A 21,811-nucleotide genomic window follows, 5' to 3' on the forward strand; every position below is an offset into this window, starting at 1 on the left:
TACTTGATCCACAATTTGGGACTGGCATCATCTAAATGATAGGGTCACTGCACGGATAGTATTGCAGGGCACACCATATGTAAAGTATCAAGTTCATCAGGCACCTAGTATAAGATTCCTGCCCTACTTTACCTCTTGACATACCCATTTTTTGCACAGGTATAATTATCTTTATTTTTCTCCAGTCTACACAACATGCTAAAAAATATTATAAAATTTGACCACGATTGCATATGGAATCAATAAAAAATGGGCTGACAGTCTAATCCAGCACATTTTCGTACACATATTTTTGACCTTTCAGACAATTTTTTTAAAAGTACAGAAACACATAATAAGCACTCATGTTCCCACCACTCAGAACAGCCAGTTGTGAATAGTGTATTATTTAATCCACCATAAGCCCGAGCTGAGCAGTGCTGTGGTTAACAAAAATAGTGTGTTTACTTTAAGTCTCTCTTTGGGGAAATGAAATAATCACATATTAGAGATTAATATTTAATATTGGCCACTGCCTTCAGTCCTACTCTTTCCTCTCTCCCCAGTGCCGCTTGTGTGAGTTGGTTTTGTCTTTCGAGTTTATATTTAATGTACATTAGTAGTACCACTAGTACATATCATTCTGCTGCTTGTTTTTGTTTAATCCTCACTCAACATCAAGGCTTATCTATTACACTTCTCCCTCTCTGCCCCCAGTGTCATCGTATACATTGTGCACTCTGTCTCTGACCCAGTGCAATGAGAATCTCTGTCCTCCTAATTTAGCCCACCTCATCCCTAACTCTGCTGGTTTGGTTTTGTATTTGTATGTCATATTGATTTAGTACTGCTCCTTATTGAAATAAGATGGCCATGGCACTTTCGGTCACATCAGTTTGTTTTAGGACTGATATACAATTCACCTACCACAAAATCCACCCTTTAAAAAATATTTATTTATAAAATGGAAACACTGACAAGACCATAGGATAGTTTGGGGTGCAATTCCCACCACCAAAGCTCCGTATCCCATCCCCTCCCCTGATAGCTTTTCTATTCTTTTTTATTTATTTTCCCTTTTGTTGCCCTTGTTGTTTTATTGTTGTTGCAGTTATTACTGTTATTGTTGATGTCGTCATTGTTGGATAGGACAGAGAGAAATGGAGAGAGGAGGGGAAGACAGAGAGGGGAAGAGAAAGAGACATACCTGTAGACCTGCTTCACTGCTTGTGAAGTGACTCCTCTGCAGGTGGGGAGCCAGGGCTCGAACCGGGATCCTTACGCCCACCCTTGCACTTTGCACCACGTGCGCTTAACCCACTGTGCTACCAGCCGATGTCCAGCTTCCCTATTCTTTAACCCTGTGGGAGTATGGACCCAGGATCATTATGGGGTGCAGAAGATGGAAGGTCTGGCTTCTGTAACTGCTTCCCCGCTGAACATGGGCGTTGGCAGGTCGATCCATACTCCCAGCCTGTCTCTCTCTTTCCCTAGTGGTGTAGGGCTCTGAGGAAGCAGGCCTCCAGGACACATTGGTGGGGTCATCTGCCCAGGGAAGTCTGGTTGACATCATGGTAGCATTTGGAACCTGGTGGCTGAAACGTGTGAACATATAAAGCCATACACATTATTGATTAATCATGAACCTAAAGGCTAGAGTATTGCAGATGAAGATTTGGGGGTCTCCGCTTTGGAAATAGCTAGTAAGTCTATTTTAGGTACATTCCAAAGGACCCATGACTTTATTAGTTTTTGCCTGAGCCTGACATCTGATATGCAGGTGGACCCAAGTTATTGTTTGGGGAGATGATGTCATGGCTGGAAAAAGGGCTAGAAAGCTGGATCAGGGAAGAGAGTAGCTCCCAAATATGGGAAAAGTGTATAAATATTGTTGACTGTAAACCCCATCGATTTGTTCTGGGGCCCATATTCAGCACAGGAGCCTATGTGACCTCTGCATCCCTGTTAAACATGTATGCGATGCATTAGCTTAAAGTATATCCACAAAGTTTCACAACCATCACCACCATCTAGCTGCAGGATACTTTATCACCTCCCCCAAAGAAATATCATCAGAATCTCAAAGAAATTCCCATCTCCTCCTCATCCCTGGCCCTAGCCATACCAACAGTATATTTTCTTTCTTCAGGCTTTTGTCTATTGTGCATGTTCCATATAAATGCAGTTATGTATTGTGCAGTTTCTTGTGACAAGCTGTTTTCACTTAACATGTTTTCAAGGTTCATCCTTTATATTGCTGAATAATAGACCATTATATGGATATTTTATTTGTCCACTGAATTTTGTTCTCCATTCATTACTTGAAGGACATTTGGTTTGTTTGAATACAAAAGCAATACGAATAACGTAGTAGTATAAAGTATGTTTCCATTATACAAGCTTTTGCAAGAACATATGTTTTCAATTCTCTTAGATATAGTCCTAGGTATGGGGTTGCCGTATCGAATGGTAACCATGAACAAACTTGGTGGTGGAGGGGAGAGGAACTGCCAAAATGTTTGCCAATGGGTCTGAACCATTTTATCCTCCCAGCAGGAACGTAGGAGGCTCCCAAAATCTCTGTGTTCTTGCCAACAATTGTTATGGCTTGTCTGTTTTAGTATGATCATGCTAGCATGTATGAAGTGGTATCACTTTTGTTTGCATCTTCCTAACTAGTAGTGATGTTCAGCATCTTTTCATAAACTTGCTGCCTGTGTGTACATCTTCCTTAGACAAATGTCTATTCAAGTCTTCTGATCATTTCAAAATGCCAAATATCTTCTTATTGTTGAGTTGTAAGACCTTGTGATATGTTTTAAGTATAATGCCTTCTCAGATACATGATTTGTAAATGTTTGCTCACCTTCCCTGAGTTGTCCTTTTTACCTTCTTTTTTCATTATATTATTATTATCATTATTATTATTATTATTTTGCCTCCAGGGTTATCGCTGGGGCTTGGTGCCTGTACTGTGAATCCACTGCTCCTGGAGGCTATTCTCCCCCCTTTTGTTGCCCTTGTTGTTTATTGTTGTTGTTATTGCTTGTCGGGTTCCTCGGGGGAACGGGCCAGCCAGGCTCCCACTTCACCGTCCAGTCTGTTGGCTGCCAGAGCCTAGAGGGAAAGCGGGGAACCTCGGGCCAACAGCGGCAGGGGTGAGCTCACTGAGCGCTCTTCCAGCGTACTGTGGCAACGGACAATACAACAAACCACCTCAGGGAACCGTGGCAGTGGATGGACGCTTTATTGTTTCAGTTACAAGTTTATAAAGGGGTAGCTGTGCAGGGGAAGTAGTCAAGCTGGCCAGTGAGGCCAATGTCTCCTTATAAGGGAAAAGAGAGCAAGGCAATGAGAAGGTATGGATGGTGATGCAGGAACGGGGAAATAGAAATTTAAAGAAGGCGAAGCCCACCAGAGGGAGGAGGGGTGGATGTGATGCAGAGAGGCTTATAGGCTGGTTGGAATTCCCCCTCTTACTCTGGCCACATCTCGCTCAACCGCAATGGCTGGCATGCCAAGAGGAGACTGGTAGACGAGCTTCCAGGGGGTCAACCATCCATGCTCAAACACACATTAGACCTACAATTGCTGTCATTGTTTGATAGGACAAAGAGAAATCGAAATCGACAGAGGAGGGGAAGACAGAGCAGGGAGAGAAAGACAGACACCTGCAGACCTGCTTAATCGCTTGTGAAGTGACACCCCTCCCTGCAGGTGGGGAGCTGGGGGCTCCATCCGGGTCCTTGTACTTTGTACCATGTGTGCTTAACCTGCTGCGCTGTCGCTGGGTCCCTTTTAAACCTTCTAGATGGGCTCCTTTGAAGTATGGGCCTGCTTGGGCTGCTATAACAAAAATACTGCAGACTAGATGGGTAAATTAACAGACATTTTGATTCTCACTGGTTTGGGAACTAAAAGTCAAAGACTGAGGTGCTACCAAGGTTGAGTTCTGGTGAGGCCTCTCTTCTTGGCTTGTAAACAGCTGCCTTCTTTTGGCTGTGTCCATGCTTTGCCTTCCCTCAATGCACACAGAAAGAGGGAGTTCTCAGGTTATTTTTAAAAAGTCGTTTTTTATTCCCTTGCGGTGCCAGGAATGAACCCAGGGGTCTTGTACATGTGTGATACCACTAAGGCATCTTCTGACCCCAATTTTTGTTGTATATATATTTGCCCTCATGGTTATCACTGGGGCTCAGCACTGGCAGTATGAATCCACTGCTCCTGACGGCCATCTTTTTTCCATTGTTGTTGCTGCTGCTGTTGTTTGTTGTTGGATAGGACAGAGAGAAATAGAGAGTGAAGGGGAAGATAGAGAGGGTAAAGGAAGATAGACACCTGCAGACCTGCTTTACCTCTTGTGAAGCGAACCCCTCCTGCAGGTGAGGAGGCTGAGGCTCAAACCCAGATCCTTCGCTTTGTACTATGTGTGCTTAAGCCGGTACACCACTGTCTAGCACCCTGTTCTATATTTTTCAGAGTGAGAGACAAGAAAGAGAAGAAAGTTGGAACAAGACTTAGCACTGTTCCACCATGCCTGGAGTCAGCACCTTCAGTTCAGTGCTGACCATTGTGCTTCTATGTGGTGCCAAGGGTCTCATTCATGAACCCAGGGTCTCATTCATGATAAAGCACGTGCTTTACCTGCTGAGCTATCTCCTGGGACTCCTTTTCCTCTTATAGGGACATTAGTAGCAATGACTAGAGCTTTACCTGTACCCCCCCTTTTTTTTTACTTCAATCACCTCCCTAGAAACTTTATAAATAGTCACATGATGTTAGAACTTGATCATATGAATCTGGGAGAGAGATAATTCAATCCATAACCAATCACAAAAAGTATTTAATTTTGATGGAACATGACAATTTAACTGATATTTTAGTTACCTGAACTAGGGGTCACAGATACAACGGTCTTATATAACCCAGGCTCACCAATATGTATGCTTATATTTTGTCCCAAGAATTTTATAGCTGGACTATTATACTTTGGTCTTTGATCCATTTTGAGTTCATTAACACATACAGTAAGTCTTCACTTAATGAAATTGATAAGTTCTTGGAAACTGTGACTTTAAGTGAAATGACAGCTAATGAAGCCAATTTTACTAATTGATATAAAAAGAAGTTACATTCCACTAGCATATGTTTTGGTTGTAAACATGTCACCAAGCTTCTAAGTAAAGGCCCAAACAATTCTAATATTAAGCAACATTTGAATTCATTGATTCATTCATTTTCCAACTCACTTACTTCACCTCAGAATCTGGATGGTAAGAGCCTATCTCAGCAATTCAAGTTCTAAGGACTCGACCCTGGGTGGGATACTCTTCCATCCTGGGCATCTCTCTCACACATGCCTGCACTTTCACTCAGAGTAGGGGTAATTGAGTAACATCAATGTACTTCTCATGCACGTATCTGGAATGGAAAAGAAAATAGATTAACTGGGGAAAAAATCCACACATACACGCCAAGAATGTGCAAACACTGACAGTGACCTTAGCCAAGAATTGACGTTCTTCCTTGTCAACATTACAGACAGCGAGGACATTGAACAAAAGGACATGATTCAAGGATCTGCTGTATGATGTGAGGGAGGGGTCTGATTTAATTGCTTGATATGTAGCTATTCAGTTATTTTAGCATTATTTGTTGAAAAAGGTTGATTCCTCCTCCCCCGTTGGTTTGTCTTGGAATCATCATTGAAACTCAGTTTACTATGTCAGCTTTAATGTCTGAATACTCTAATTTATTCCACTGATCCCTATGTCTGTCCTTATAACTGTGCTACATTGTTTTGATTACTGCAGGATTATAGTAATTTTTTTAAATCTAATTTTTTTTGCTTTCCCCCCCTTTTGTTGCCCTTGTTGTTTTATTGTTGTAGTTATTACTGTTGTTGTTACTGATGTCATTGTTGTTGGATAGGACAGAGAGAAATGGAGAGAGGAGGGGAAGACAGAGAGGGGGTAGAGAAAGAGACACACCTGCAGACCTGCTTCACTACCTGTGAAGCGACTCCCCTGCAGGTGGGGAGCCAGGGCTCGAACCAGGATCCTTACCCCTGTCCTTGCACTTCACGCCACATGCACTTAACCCGCTGCACTACTGTCCAACCCCCAGGATTATAGTAATTTTTAAACTGAAGTGTGAGTCTTCTTCCATCTTTGGTCTTCCTATTTAGGATGACTTTTGGGTATTCCAAGTTCTCTGAATTCCTATCATCTAAAAAAAATATCAGCTGGGAGTTTGATAAGGATTACATAAGATACAAAAGATAAACCTGGGAAGTACTGACATGCCTGCACATTAAGTCTTCTGACTGATGTACAGAGGATGTCTTTCATTTTGTTTGGGGCTTCTTTAAACAATGTTTCATAGTTTTCAGAGCGTAGGCATTACTTATACTTCAGAGGTGGGTGGAATTTATTCCTGAGTATGTTATTCTGTTGATGATTCTTATATCTGTTTGTGAGTTCCACAGTCAGGGCTTCGAACATGAGTGACTACTACAACTGGGTCGACTTTTTCATCTCCCCCCTCCCCGATATATATAGAAAGACAGAGATACCACAGTACTACTTCAACATCCATGGCTACTCTTCAACCCAAATTATTTTCTTTCTCCCTCCCTCACTCCCTCTCTCCTTCCTTCCCTCCTTTTCTTTCTTTTTTTTTTGTTTTTGTTTTTAATTTTTAAAAAATATTTATTTTATTTATTTATTCCCTTTTGTTGCCCTTGTTGTTTTATTGTTGTATTTATTATTGTTGTTGTCGTTGTTGGATAGGACAGAGAGAAATAGAGAGAGGAGGGGAAGACAGAGAGGAGGAGAGAAAGACAGTCACCTGCAGACCTGCTTCACCGCCTGTGAAGTGACTCCCCTGCAGGTGGGGAGCCGGGGTTCGAACCGGGATCCTTATGCCGGTCCTTGTGCTTTGCGCCACCTGTGCTTAACCCGCTGCGCTACAGCCCGACTCCCGCCTCCTTTTCTTTTATCCTTCCTTTTTTCTTTCCTTTTCTCTTTCTCTTCCACTTTCTTTCCCTTCCTTCCTTCCTTCCTTTCTTTCTTTCCTTCTTTGTCTTCTTTTGTCATTGTCAGGGCTTTATTGTTCTGGGTCAACCTTTTCAGAGAGAGAGAGACAGTGAGATAAAGACATCACAGCACCAAAGCTGCCCCCAGTGTGATGAGGGAAGCTGGGCTTGAACTAAGGTCATGCATATGGAAAAGCAGCTACTCTTGAGGGTGAGTTGCCTTATGGGTCCCAGAATCGTTTTCTTAATTTCAGTACAAATTGTTTATCATTAGTCTGTAGAATCACAATTTATTTTTCACACCCTGAAACATTGTCAAATTCATTTATTTGCCGCAATAGTTTCTCTTTGTTGGTTCTATAGAATCTTTCACACACAAGACCATTTCATCTGCAAATAAAGGTACTTTTAATTCTTTCTTTTCCAATCAAGATGTCTTTTCTTTCTTTTTCTTGCCTGATTACACTGGCTGGAACCCTAGCACAATGTTGAGTAGAACTAGCAAGAGTGGGTTTCCTTTTCATGTCTCTGATCTCATAGTGAAAGCATTCAGATTTCACAATTAGGTATAATGTTATCTGTGGACTATTTTTTTCTCTCTAAAATATGGTCCCCTCTATTGCTAGTTTATTGTATGTTTTTGTCTTGATGGGATGTTAAATTTTGTCAAATATTTCTTTCTAAGTGTAGTGAAATGACCATGTACCCTTAATTCTAAGTTAACTCGACTGATTCTATTGTTATGTTGTATTACATTGATTGCTTTTCTGATGCTTAATTAGCTTTACATTCCTAGAATAAAATCCTACTTGACCAGGTGTATAATATTTTATATACATTACATGTTGCTAGATTAAGTTAGCAACTTTTTCTTGCAGTTTTGAATTCATATTCATAAGAAGTTATTATGTACATAATGTATAGTTTTCTTGTGATAGTTTGGTCTTGGTTTTTTTTTAAAAAGTTATTTATTTAAGAAAGGAGACATTAACAAAACCGTAGGATAGGAGGGGTACAATTCCACACAATTCCCACCACCCAATCTCCATATCATCCCTCCCCTGATAGCTTTCCCATTCTCTATCCCTCTGGGAGCATGGACCCAGGGTCGTTGTGGGTTGCAGAAGGTAGAAGGTCTGGCTTCTGTAATTGCTTCCCCGCTGAACCTGGGCGTTGACTGGTCGATCCATACTCCCAGTCTGCCTCTCTCTTTGTGGTATATATACACAATGGTTTTGGTTTTAAGATTAATACTGGATTCATCAATAACTTAGGAGAAGTTTCATTTTCTGTTTTTTGGAAGAGTCTGTGAAGAATTTATATTAATTCTTCTTTAAATGTTACATTAAAAAAACTCACCAGCAAAGTCCTGAGTTTTTCTTTGTGTGAAATTTAAAGGTTACAGGGCAGGGGTAGATAGTATAATGGTTATGCAAAGAGACTCTCATGCCTGAGGCTCCAAAGTCCCAGGTTCAATCCCTTGTACCACCATAAGCCAGAGCTGAGCAATGCTCTGGTTAAAAAAATAATAATAATAAAGATTTATGTCTCAAAGTTTCTCAAAAGACAAACTGAATCTTTTTAATATATAGGCTGTGTATTTGATATGCGGACTCTCTCAAAAGCCTAGACCAAGTAGATTAGAAGCATCCAATAGCACAGCTATATACAAGATACTGGATACTGTACAGCAAACCATAACAAAGGGACTTTTCAAAGTTAACCCAATTAACAAATAATGTGATGATAATATTAACTATCGATTGTCTTTTGGAACCCTAAGACAGCAGGAACCTCACATCTCCACTATAGAGCCCCTACTTCCCCCAGTCCTGGAACCCTTGGATAGGGCCCACTTTCCCGTATGCATCTCCCAATCCAAACCAAATAATATTGCAACCGCCGATCACAACCTAAGCAACGCAACGATTGCCACCTCAACATGCTTCACCTCAGACTGTATCCAGAGACTTCACGTGTGGAATGACAACCCTTCAGCTTCATTACTCGGGTGAGACCTTTCCTTTTATAGTACACTCTAATTTCATCTCAGGTGGTTCACTTTCTAACAAAGTCCCATAACCTAGATATACACCAGTTTCTGTGAGAGAGAGCTTACGTGCACACGTATCCATAAACTACTGCAAAATATATACCTGAAAGCAGAAGTACACTAGAGTTTGCAGTGAGTACCTCCCTAACACTTCCTCTCCACTATTCCAAGCTTGGGATCCATGATTGCTCAACAAATTGTTTGGCTTCATATGTTAACTCTCTTTTCAATCACCAGGTTCCAGATGCCACCAGGATGCTGGCCAGGCTTCCCTGGATTGAAAACCCCACCAATGTGTCCTGGAGCTCAGCTTCCCCAGAGACACACCTTACTAGGGAAAGAGAGAGGCAGACTGGGAGTATGGATCGACCAGTAAACGCCCATGTTCAGCGGGGAAGCAATTACAGAAGCCAGACCTTCTACCTTCTGCAACCCTCAACGACCCTGGGTCCATGCTCCCAGAGGGCTAGAGAATGGGAAAGCTATCATGGGAGGGGGTGGGTTATGGGGATTGGGTGGTGGGAATTGTGTGGAGTTGTACCCCTCCTACCTTATGTTTTTGTTCATTAATCCTTTCTTAAATAAAAAATTTAAAAAAATAAAGATTACTAATTCAAATTCTTTATTTACTAGAGCTCTAATTAGGTTTCATTTTTTTAAAATCACTTCTGTAGTTTGTGTCTTTCTAGGAATATTTCTGTTTCATCTAGGTTATCTAATTTCGGGCACATATTTGTTCAGAGTGTTTATTTTGTATTTACTTTAATTTTTTTCATAGTGTTGCATTGTAATCCCAATTTCTGTAAGTTCATGATATGCTTTCACTTGAAAATTCTAGAATCTATTGATTTTTTTTACTGAATCAGTTGTTACTCTGGGGTCTATAAAATGATAATTTTCTTCTTTTCTCATTTTTCTAAATTAGTAGTTGACATTCTATAAACAAAAACTTTCTTGTCTTGAACATTTTTTGGTGTCAATATGTATTCACGGCATTTCTTTGTTATTACTCAATAGATTGTTAGCCATGACTGCCCTTATTCATTTTTATGTCTCAAATTTATCTTGTCGAGATCACTTCTAGCTGACTTCTATGTCAACTTTTGAGCATTTTCATTTTCTCAAGTAACAAGACATCTCAGGCTGATTTTATTCCTTCCTTGTTCCTTATGTAGAATGGGGTATTTCTACATGATCTCTCTCTCCTTCTAGCGGGGGAACAGAATGGTAGAAATGGCAATGTGCTGTCTAGATCTCTCTTTGGGAAAGACCTTGCTGCCCGGTTGGGAGGAGTGTGAGTGGGCAGCTGTCAAGTACTTCACTGTCTGCCTCAACTGTAAAACCCGATTACCTCTGTCCATGTCCTTCCTGGGCAACCCACATACAGTGACTGAATGAGACAGGAATAGAATGACCCAGCTTTTCAACCTGATGTGGATCACTGTGTTGGAGCAAAAATCCAGTCCCAGAGCTCTGTGCTGGGTTGACTAAAGCTTTATCAAGTCTGCAACACATTTTATCTTCTTTCTCTTCTTGATCCCACTTTCTCCCTCATCTTTGTACATTTGCTGATCCTTAGTAAATATCTCATGTTTTGTACTCCGTCCCACCATATGTTTCCAGTGAACCCAACCTGAATCATGAGGTGTTTTGAATACAAGATCGAAGTGCTGTGTGCTCATTATGACAGGGATGTCACTGTTTCTGGGTCCTGTAAACAGACAGTAGATTTTAAAGTTATGGCTTCTTACTACTAGTGTTGTTCTAACCCAGCATCACATGGTTCTTTTCCTCTCTTCGCTACGACAGATTTTATATGTCCCTTTACCCATAGTGGAAACCCAATGCACAGTAAATCACTATGTATTTACTTATTTACCCAATCCAATGATACACACACACATCTTCAGAGTTGCTAGACAAAATATTAGCAATAATAAACCTACTAAAATATCCAAGACTGCTCTGCAGTGGGGCTGGGCAATGGCGTACCTGATTGACTGACCACTCATGTTAATATGAACAAAGACTTGGTTCAGAATTCCAGTCCCTATCTGCAGGAGGAAAGTTTTACAAATGGTGAGGCAGTGCTGCAGGTATCTCTCCGTCTCAGTTCTGCTTCACCACTCATGAAGCCTTCCTCCTGCAGGTGGGGGCTGGGGGCTTGAAGAATAGACACCTGCAGACCTGCTTCACCGCCTGTGAAGTGACTCCCCTGCAGGTGGGGAGATAGGAGTTCGAACTGGGATCCTTATGTCAGTCCTTGCACTTTGCGTCACATGCATTTAACCCACTGTGCTACCGCCCAACTCTCTAAAAGGGGCTTTTTATGTAATAAAGAAAAATTCATGAGCTGGCAAGACAGTTTACTTGGTTAGTGTATCTACTTTACTATGCACATGACCCAGTATTTTACTGTTGACTATAAACCATTAATCCCTAACTAAAGGAATTTAAAAAAAATTAAAGAAAGAAAGAGGGCCAGGTGGTGGCATACCTTGTAGAGTGCACATGTTGCCATGTTTAAAGACCCAGATTCAAACCCCTAGTCCACACCTGCATGGGGAAAGCTTCACAAACAGTGGAGCAAGTGCTGCTGGAAATTTATTTAAAGAATTTGTGCTTCTGGGCACACCTTTTACTTAAACTGACATTTCTCCTCTGACAAATGTCTACTTGGGCTGTGTGTGTGTGACGCTTTTCATGATTATTGTGTCTCACATCTTTTTGATCCTCTAGAAATGCTAAAATTAGATGGGTTTTCAGTCTCTGGTTCAATGGTGAGACAAAAGGCCTCCTCTGCTCTTTGATATTTAACAGGCTGATGCGCTGACTAATTCTGCAGCCACAATCTCCATTAGTTCAGTGGCTAAATATAGCCGCGGACATGGTGTCTGATAAAAGCAAGTTAATTAAACATTACTCTTCATTCATTAATAGTTCAGCTGTCCACTGTTTAAGCACACACAATATCTCTGGAGAAAAAAAAAAACAATTTGAACCACATCTATATCCAGAATTTTTAAATGTAACACTTCATCATTTTTCTGTTTCTTAGGAATCCAAACCACTGATAACTGTAAAACATCTCTCTCCCGTATGTGATCACATGCATCCTAGTTTCAAGGTGCCTTTTTAGAATAAGGACAGAGCTAAGAGAGAACACAGAGGAGCCAGCTTAAGCTTGGGGTGTTAGTTCTGCTTGGGGTCCAGTCTTGTCCAGATTGCTATGCGCAGACTTCCTCCATATGTATTTATGGGACCAATCAACACATCGCCTCTCAGCCTGGGTTTATTTATTGACTGATTTTGAAAGACATGCTTATTTATTTGTATGTGCTTGAAAGAGAGAAAAACCAGAGCAATGCTTGGCTCTGGCAAATTCCATGCTAGAGGATCAAAACTTACTCGGTGCATATATGCCCTGTGTTCTACAAATGAACTATCTCCTTAGCCCTCAGTCTGGGTTTAAATCAGGCTTAAAGTTGGCTGGAGCTTAGCAGAAATTAAATTATGAAGAAGTAGATCATTTATGTTGTTTTGTTGAGTAATGGCTTTGGCAAAATTGAAGGAAAAGGAAGCAAATGAATTCTTGACTTTGTTTTCGAGACTGAAAGATTTAGGAGTGAGATCCACTCTCAGTCAAGATTAGGCCTATATTTGGAAATAGGGTAATAAGGCTAATTATGAAGCTGTCACTAAATAGAAGACAGTGATTGAAATTGCAGTAACTTAAGGGGTCTTTGTTTGTTTCTGGCTCCCATTCCTCAAGTTTCCTAGTTCAGATAGCACATTCCTTTCAAAAACAAAATTCTATTGATTTACTATTAGTTTAAAATACTATAAAACTTTGGGTGTAGGGGGTCGGACAGTGGTGCACCTGGTTAAGTGCATGTGTTACCACTCACAAGGACCTCAGTTCGACTCCCCGCTCCCCACTTGCAGTGGGAAAGTTTCATGAGTAATGAAGCAGTGTTGCAGGTAGCTCTCTGTTTCTTTCTCTTTCCCTCTCTCCGTGTTCCCTCTCAATTTCTTTCTATCCTATCAAATAAAATGAATAAAGTTTAAAATACATATTCTTAAAAAAGAATTTAGTTTTTTTTTTAAAAAAAGCAACATTGGGTATACAGCTTCATCCCTCTATCTGTGCACGAGTCTGACCATACTCACTACCAAAGCTCTAGTAACATTTCCATTACCAGACTCTCTCCCTCCACCAGTCTCTTCTAGTCCCCAGCTTAAGACCCCAAAGCTCCCCCCGCAGCCAGGCCCTTCTCTTCCCCTTCCTCCCCAGAGTCCTTTGCTCTGGTGCAGTCCACCAACCCCAGTCCACATTTTACTTTGTGTTTTCCCTCTGTGTCCCTGTCTTCCAAGCTCTGCCTCTTAGTGAGGTCATAAGGTGTTCAACCCTATCTTTTTGACCCACGCCACTATCATTGGTCCTTCAAGTTCCACCCAAGGTGAGGCAAAGACAGGAAATGTTTTCTTCTATGTATTTTAGAGTTTCAGATCTAATAGCCAGATCTTTGAGCCATGTTGATCTGATTTTGGGGCATGATGCTAACTGGTGGCCCAATTTCTCTTTTCTACAATATGGCTCTCAAGTTTTCTTAGCACCATGTACTGAAGAAATGTTTTCCCCCACTAGGTGATTGTGGCCCCCTTGTCATGTTAGGTGCCTGACTTTTTTTTTTATACACAAGAGGCTAGACTCTGATGACATCTGCTGACAACTTTACTTTGCTCATTTGAGTCTCTGATTTGCAGACCTTCTTCTTTCTCCAGAGAAGGATTTTGGGGTTCTCATGACATCGTGTAAGATATAAAAATTCAGCAACCCTTCAACACCTGCTCCCAGCCCCCTGATTTTAGCCTAAGGAAATAGTATTTTGCAAACTGGGTGTTTCTGAGGCCTGCTACTGGCAACCAACGTCTAGAAGACTGTATGGGGTTGATGAATTAGTAAGTATTTATCTACTTTTATTTTATCTTCAGCACTAGCCAGTCTGCTGTGGATGACTCAGAAGATATCTTAGGTATGGCCAGTATACTGGAAACCCTTCCATTGGCTTCCAAAGTTTGATAAACTTCAACCCACTTGCCATTATCTCCCTCTAGTAGGTCAAGACCTTGCCTCCCTCCCACATTGAAGCTCCTAGCAGCTCCCCACTCTCTTTTCCTGCAACTGGCCCCACCGACCTCTGCCTTCACTGACTACATAAAGTCAATTTCTACTCTAAGGCCACTGGGCTTGCTTTTCTCTCTGCCTAGAACAATCTCCCTGACACATTGTCATCAAGTCTTCTCTAATAACCGTATTCCACTTAACACCCACCCTGTCAACATCATATTGTCCTGTTTTTGTATATAACTTCACTGTGTCTGCAGCGATCAGAATGAGACCCATTTAGTGAATTGATTGTTCCTTTCTCTCCAGAGAATGTAAACATCACCAGGGATTTTTGCTGTCTGTACTGTCCCACGTACTTAACAAAACACCTGGCACATATTATAGCAAAAACCATTTTACTCATGTGTTTTTGACACACAACTTGAATTTCATCAGATTTATTTGGGGTGGTACAGGGGTGGCACAATGGATAAAGTCTTGGACTCTCAATCATGAGGCTCTGAGTTCAATCCCTGGCAGTGTATCTACCAAAATGATGCTCTGCTTCTCTTTCTCTCTGTCTCTTTCTCTCTCTCTCTCTCTCTCCATCAATAAATAAATAAAATAATTTTAGAAATATAAACTAAAAATAATAAAATAAAGAAATATTAGGCAAATAGTTTGCACTGCAACCTTGATTTCAGTAAAAGCAGTTTTTTACATTGTACAATGTTGAGAGTGAAGATTAAAAAATAGTTATGGGGTGAGAGGTAGGGAGCATAATGGTTATACAAAGAGAATCTTATGCCTAAGGCTCTAAAGTCTCAAGTTCAAACCCCTACACCACCATAAGCCAAAGATGAGTAGTACTCTGAGAAAAAATTATCATATGTATTCATTTACATCAGTTCGGATTGTTATTTTTTTTTTATTGGAGGATTAACGGTTTACAGTAGAGATAGTTGCTGATACATGTGTAAAATTTCTCTGTTTTCTGCAAAACACTCTCACCACCAGCCTAGGTCTTCCTCCACCATCATGCACAAGTACGTGAAAGCCCTCTACCCATGCCCACAGACCTTTATTTTGGTGCAATCCACCAAACCCAGTCCAAGTTCTGCTTTGTGTTTCCCCTTCTGTTCTTATCCCTCAACTTATGTCTGTGAGTGGGATCATCCCATAGTCATCCTTCTCTTTCTGACTTATCTCATTTAACAAGATTCCTTCATCTACGGTCATACCACCCTGAACACGATTATGCTGCTATGAACATAGGTGTACACACATCTTTTTGGTTGGGTTTCCTTAGGAATACAATGTAAATTTCAGGTGTACAACCACACACCCACACACCATACCACACTTTCCATCAAAGGTGTAGTTTCCTCCACCATCTCTGATTGACCACTTCTACTGCAAAGAAATCTTGATTGAATGAACAGTTAAATACTAACTGACTTACCATCTGGATATATAAATAAGTTACAGGCATTCAGAAGTAGGGGACATTTTGGGAGCCAGGCAGTAGCACAGCAGTTTAAGCCCACATGGCAGAATGCACACAGACCGGCACCAGGATCCTGGTTGGAGCCCGTCAGAAGGGGATGTCCCTTCACAGGCGATGAAGCAGGTCTGCAGGTGTCTATTTTTCTCTCCCCCTCTCTGTCTTCCCCTACTCTCTCCATTTCTCTCTGTCCTATCCAACAACGACAGCAATAACAACAACAACAATAAACAACAAGAGCAACAAAAGGGGAAAAAATAAAATTTAAAAAAATACTCATTAAAAAAAAAAAGGAGAAATTTTAACCAAGATTGATTTTAAATTGCTAGAGCACTGCACATCTCTGGCTTATGGTAGTGATTGGCATTCAACCTGGGAATGATTCAGACATGAAAAAGTTGTCACAGTTGCGAAGGCACCATCTCCTAGGCTTAGGTGTTGGTGGGGGGTATTCTAAAGCAGTAGACCAGAGTTAAACTGGAAAATGTGTTTATAAAAATGATGTTCCAGGGGGCTGGGTGCTAGTTCAGCGGGTTAAGTTCACATGGCACGAACCGGCGTAAGGATCCAGTCCCTGGCTCCCCACCTGTAGGGGGGTCACTTCACAATAGGTGAAGTAGGTCTGCAGGTGTCTATCTTTCTCTTCCCCTCTCTGTCTTCCCCTCCTCCCTCCATTTCTCTCTGTCCTATCCAACAACAATGACAATAATAACAACAATGACGATAAACAACAAGGGAAACAAAAAGAGAAAAAATAGCATCCCAAAAAAATAGCACGCAGGAGCAGTGGATCTGTAGTGTAGGCACCGAGCCCCAGAGATAACCCTGGAGGAAAAAAAAAAGACAAAAATGATGTTCCAGAGCACATTTTATTGGGTTTTAAATGAAATGGATCTTGGGTTAGTGTTGTTAAAATTCAGGGGCTCCAGCTGGCTGGGCTAGCGTCACGGCGGTAGACAGAGACTCGAGGATACACGGCTGGGCAGGAAAGCTGTATTTCTTTATTCAGAAACAACGATTCATAAACTAACCCAAACTAATCACCAAACAGAACTCTCCTGCATCCTTCTCACATGGCGGCACCAAGAACTCTCGAACTCTGGAACTCTGGAACTCTCTCGGGGTTCCTTGGGGCGGGGACAAGCGGGCCCGCGAAACTAGCAGGACTGAACCAATTTTCTTGGCAGGGGGAGAGCTAGAACAACCCAATGTAAAGCACACAACAGGTTAGCTCTGGCTCCTTTAGCTTTTCTACCAGTTAATAGCATTTAAGAAGCCTCAGTACATCAATGGAGATGCCAGTCAAGCAAAAAAATCTAAATCTAGCACATTTGGAATAATTAACCCTTCCCACATTTATCTGTTGCATAAAGAATACCCTTGGCATTTCCCTCAAGACAAATTGAGAAATCAATAATTAATTAGCTGTTGAATGATTTTGAGTAGTAATGATCTCTGCAATCCTCTGGAGGGGATTGAATTAGCGCCAGAATGATAAGAGTCACAGGTCACCTGTAGCCAGGCAAGTCACACAGGGATGCCCTTACCAAACTGAAACACACATGTCCTCACATGTGCCCTGCAGCAGGGGGTCTGACATAGCGAGGGTCACTTACCTTTTCAAGTCAATAATCCAGTTTTTTTATGTGAAACTGCCCTCTTTTTTTATGTTGGCAAGTATTCAAAATAATTTTAAAATGTTACAGGGGCCAAACAAAACATGTCTGTCTACAGGCTGAACTTGGCTCACAGACCCTACCCTGGCTTTCTAAGATCCATTCCAACTTCTCAAATACCTCCAGGCTGTGAAATTTCTTTTAAAATGTTGACACAAAATCTGAGTAAACATGAAAAAGTCCTGATTAGCATAGGGACTTGTTTTAAGATGGAAAAAATTTTTCAAGTAAACTAAATTAATAATAACAGTCTACTTGAGTTCTGACCCACAGCTAAATGGTTTTTTTTTTTATAAAATTCTTCAATATTAAATTAAGCAAAAAGCAAGGAAGCAGGAATCTAAAGAGAAGAGAGTATGCTAGCTATGATGACTTTAGACTAGGAAGGAGAAGAAATTCAGAAACTAGTGTCTCTAGGAGAGATTATGGTGTAAATTTGTGTACAGTGAAAAAATTCCCTAGAAAATTAACAAGAGTCCTAATCTGGGTTACTGAGAAAATTTCAATTTCATTGTATCAGATTATCAGTTCATTAAGTTCGTATGGGGGGACTAATACAAGCATAAAGAAATTCTCAGTGTCCTGTAGAATAAAAGACTATATAGAAATTCCTAGCCATCCAGTAAGCATATGAAAAATGTTTATAATTTGCATACGCATTTCTGAAAGAACCAAAAAGAGCAGTTTCACATTAATTTCTCTCAGGAAGCATGCAGTTGACCTGGGGGGAAGAGCTATTCCTTTGGTAGTGAACATATAGTTGGAGACTAAATAAGCATTTAATCTAAAAAAAACAGTTTACTGTATTACTGGAAAGTTTTTGATTATCTAGATTAATAAAGTTGATTATTCCTACATAACCAAAAGATACAAATCTAATAATTTCTTAGCTTTGTTGGTGTGCACACCATTATAAAAAGATTGGGATTCCTGGGGGAAAAAAACCTAAAATATTAACAACCTTTGATTTCAAACTTAGAGGTCGTTATGGTGATTATTACCTTGATCAAAATGTTATAGTAACAACTTGAGAATAAACATTTAAGACTACATTTTAATTGGATCAAAAAGAAGAAAACACAGGAATATTTTTATTAAGTATTTATTTATTCCCTTTTGTTGCCCTTGTCTTATTGTTGTAGTTATTGTTGTCGTCGTCATTGGATAGGACACAGAGAAATAGAGAGAGTAGGAGAGAAAGATAGACACCTGCAGACCTGATTCACCGCCTGTGAAGCGACTCCCCTGCAGGTGGGGAGCCGGGGTCTCAAACTGGGATCCTTACACTGGTCCTTGTGCTTTGTGCCACCTGTGCTTAACCCGCTGCACTACCACCGACTCCCATCATAGGGATATTTTTAAGTATATATATTCTTTATTCCGCTAGGAGTATGGACCCAGGATCATTACAGGATGCAGAAGGTGGAGGGTCTGGCTTCTGTAATGAGTGTTAGCAGGTCTATCCATAGCCCCAGTCTTTTTTTTATTTATTTATTTCCTTTTGTTGCCCTTGTTGTTTTATTGTTGTAGTTATTATTGTCGTCGTTGTTGGATAGGACAGAGAGAAACGGAGAGAGGAGGGGAAGACAAAGAGGGGGAGAGAAAGATAAGACACCTGCAGACCTGCTTCACCGCCTGTGAAGCGACTCCCCTGCAGGTGGGGAGCCGGGGTTCGAACCAGGATCCTTATGCTGGTCCTTGTGCTTTGCGCCACCTGCGCTTAACCCGCTGCGCTACAGCCCGACTCCCTTTTTTTTTTTTTTTAAGAATTTGTTTATTTATTCATGAGAAAGATAAGTAGAGAGAGAAAGAACCAGACACCACTCTGGCACATGTGCTGCTGGGGATTGACCTCAAAACCTCATGGTTGAGAATCCAATGTTCTATCCACTATGCCACCTCCTGGACCACCCACAGTCTGTTTCTATCTTTCCCTAGTGGGGGTAGGGTTCTGGAGAGGTACAGTTCCAGGTACATTCCAAGAGGCCCATGACTTTACTAATTTTTGCCTGAGCCGCACAGCTAACATGCAGGTGAGTTAAAGGTATTGTCTGGGAAGATGATGTCAGAGTTGCAAATAGAACTAGAAAGTTGGGTCAGGGCAGAAAGTAGCCTCCACATATGGAAAAAGTATATAAATAATATTAACTGTAAAACCCATATCGATCTGATCTGGGACCCATATTCAGCACAGGAGCCTGAATAATCTCCTATCGGTCTGAGCTCACATTCCATAGTAATAGCCAGGAACATTCTAGGCTGCACTCATTTCGGGACCCATCTTCCTCGAGTAGCAGAGTATGTTGGCCCAGCCTCTGCAGAGGCCCACAAGCGGCTCCATGACGTTGTTCCTGCTGGAGATGACCAGTGACAATGGAGAGAAGGATCTGTTAGAGGTCTGGGCCCATCATATCAGGGAATCCCAGGGCTCCCTGTCTAAGGCCCCAGATGATGGGGTGGCCTGGTATTGATCAAAAGGGTCATCATTAAAGTGTGCCGGTCTCTTGTCCTTATCTAGCTTTTGTAGTCCTTACTTTATCTGACAAGGTTAGCCTTAGAGTGACTGAGGGAAGTGAAATAGGAAGTAGGTGAGGAAGGTATTTAGGTCTTAGTAGAAACTATTTGATTAAGTAATTTATGGTGTATTTTTGCATTCATTATTCATAATAGCTGAGTAGTATTCCATTGCATGTATATATATCACAACTTTCACAGACATCCACCTGTTGTTGGGCATGTGAGTTGTTTCCAGATTTTAGCCATTACAGATTGTGCTACTACGAACATAGGTGTACACATGTCTTTTTGGATGGTTGTGCTTGACTTCTTAGTATCAAAGATGTTTGGGGGTAAATAAAAAAGGAACAATTTTCAAAGCACAAATGACTTTCAAGGTTTGGGAGACATCAAGAATGTGTTAAACCTTGACCACAGTAGTCTTTGTCTGAATGCCATTAGTCAGGTGCAATTTTCTGATGCCTCAGAAATATCCAGGTCACTCTACTGTGCACAAACCCCAAATCCTTCAGGGAAGTAGCCAGAGGTCAGAGTTACAGATTTGCATTCTGCAGAATCTCTAGGCCTGTGGGCCGCCATTATAACTCCCTGACACTCTTCATTCTTTACTTTAAGGGGGAGGAAGTGTGACAAAAAGGAGCCTGGAGCCTCAGTTACTGGGCACCTGTTACCAATCAACCAGACATGTTTTATAAACATGGAGGCTTTAGGTAAAATCAATAAAATTTCTACAGTGTCAGAAACAGGTGAATCTAGAAATGCCAATAAAATCATCTTGTTGCAGTCAGGGTGGTGGTTCAGCGTGAGACCCTGAGTTCAGTTCCTGACACTGCATATGACTAACTGGTGCTCTGGTCTCTCTCTCTCTCTCTCATATCTCATCTCATCTCAATAAATCTTTCAAAAAATAAATATTGGGCCAGAGCTGGGTATTGGTACATTCACTTGAGTGCACATGTTATCATGCTCAAGGACTCTGGTACAAGCCCCTAATCCCCATCTGCAGGGGGGATGCTTCACAAATGTTGAAGCACGGCTGCAGGTGTTTCTGTTTCTCTCTTCCTCTCTATTTCCTCCTTCCCCACTCAGTTTCTCTCTGTTTCTATTCAATGAAATAATAAATAAAATTATATATACATATATATATATATATATATGTATATATATATGTTGGGGCCAGTTGATGGCACACTTGGTAGACATGTTGCCATGTACAAGGACTTGGGTTCAAGCACTGGGTCCTCACCTGCAGGGGTGAAGCTCGAGGAGTGGTAAGCCTCTCTCTTTCTCTCTCTCTCTCTCTCACTCTCTCGCTCTCTAGCTCTCTTTCTCTCCCTCTTTATCTCCCCATTCCCTCTCAATTTCTCTGTGTCTCTATCCAATAAATAAATTAATTAATTAAACAAAATAAATGTGGCTATAATGACTGAGGAAATAGCTAAGTCAGTGGTTGTCTCTGTAGAGCAGTACTAGGGTGTGGTAGGGGGAGGGGGCATATCTTTTCATTATGTGCGTTTTTGATTTTGTATTATTTGCTTTTCATGAACAATATTGTATTGATTCATATTACTATACATGTGGTAAGAGAAAAATGGAAAATGCCATCTAACTCCAGATATGTGATAAAGGCTGACTTGGAAAGGGTTAGCATTTAATTAAAAGGATAAAACAATTGTCTTGAGTAGAGAGAAAAAAGACTGGAAGTGAACTGGCTAAGCAAGAGTTCACAGCCTCATGATACACTTCGTAGTCACAAAGACCCAGTCGGCCGAAAATCTCATTATAGGAACCAGAGGTTTTCCCAACAGCCAGCACTATACCTGGCACCTGCAGAAGCTCAATGAATATTTGTCCAGTGGGTGAATGAATGAATGAATAAATGAATGCATCTCAACACATTTCTGCAACCCTTACCTGTGACCTTGGGAGAACTACT

This window comes from Erinaceus europaeus, chromosome X (genome assembly GCF_950295315.1).
Source record: "Erinaceus europaeus chromosome X, mEriEur2.1, whole genome shotgun sequence".
In the NCBI taxonomy this organism is placed as follows: Eukaryota; Metazoa; Chordata; class Mammalia; order Eulipotyphla; family Erinaceidae; genus Erinaceus; species Erinaceus europaeus.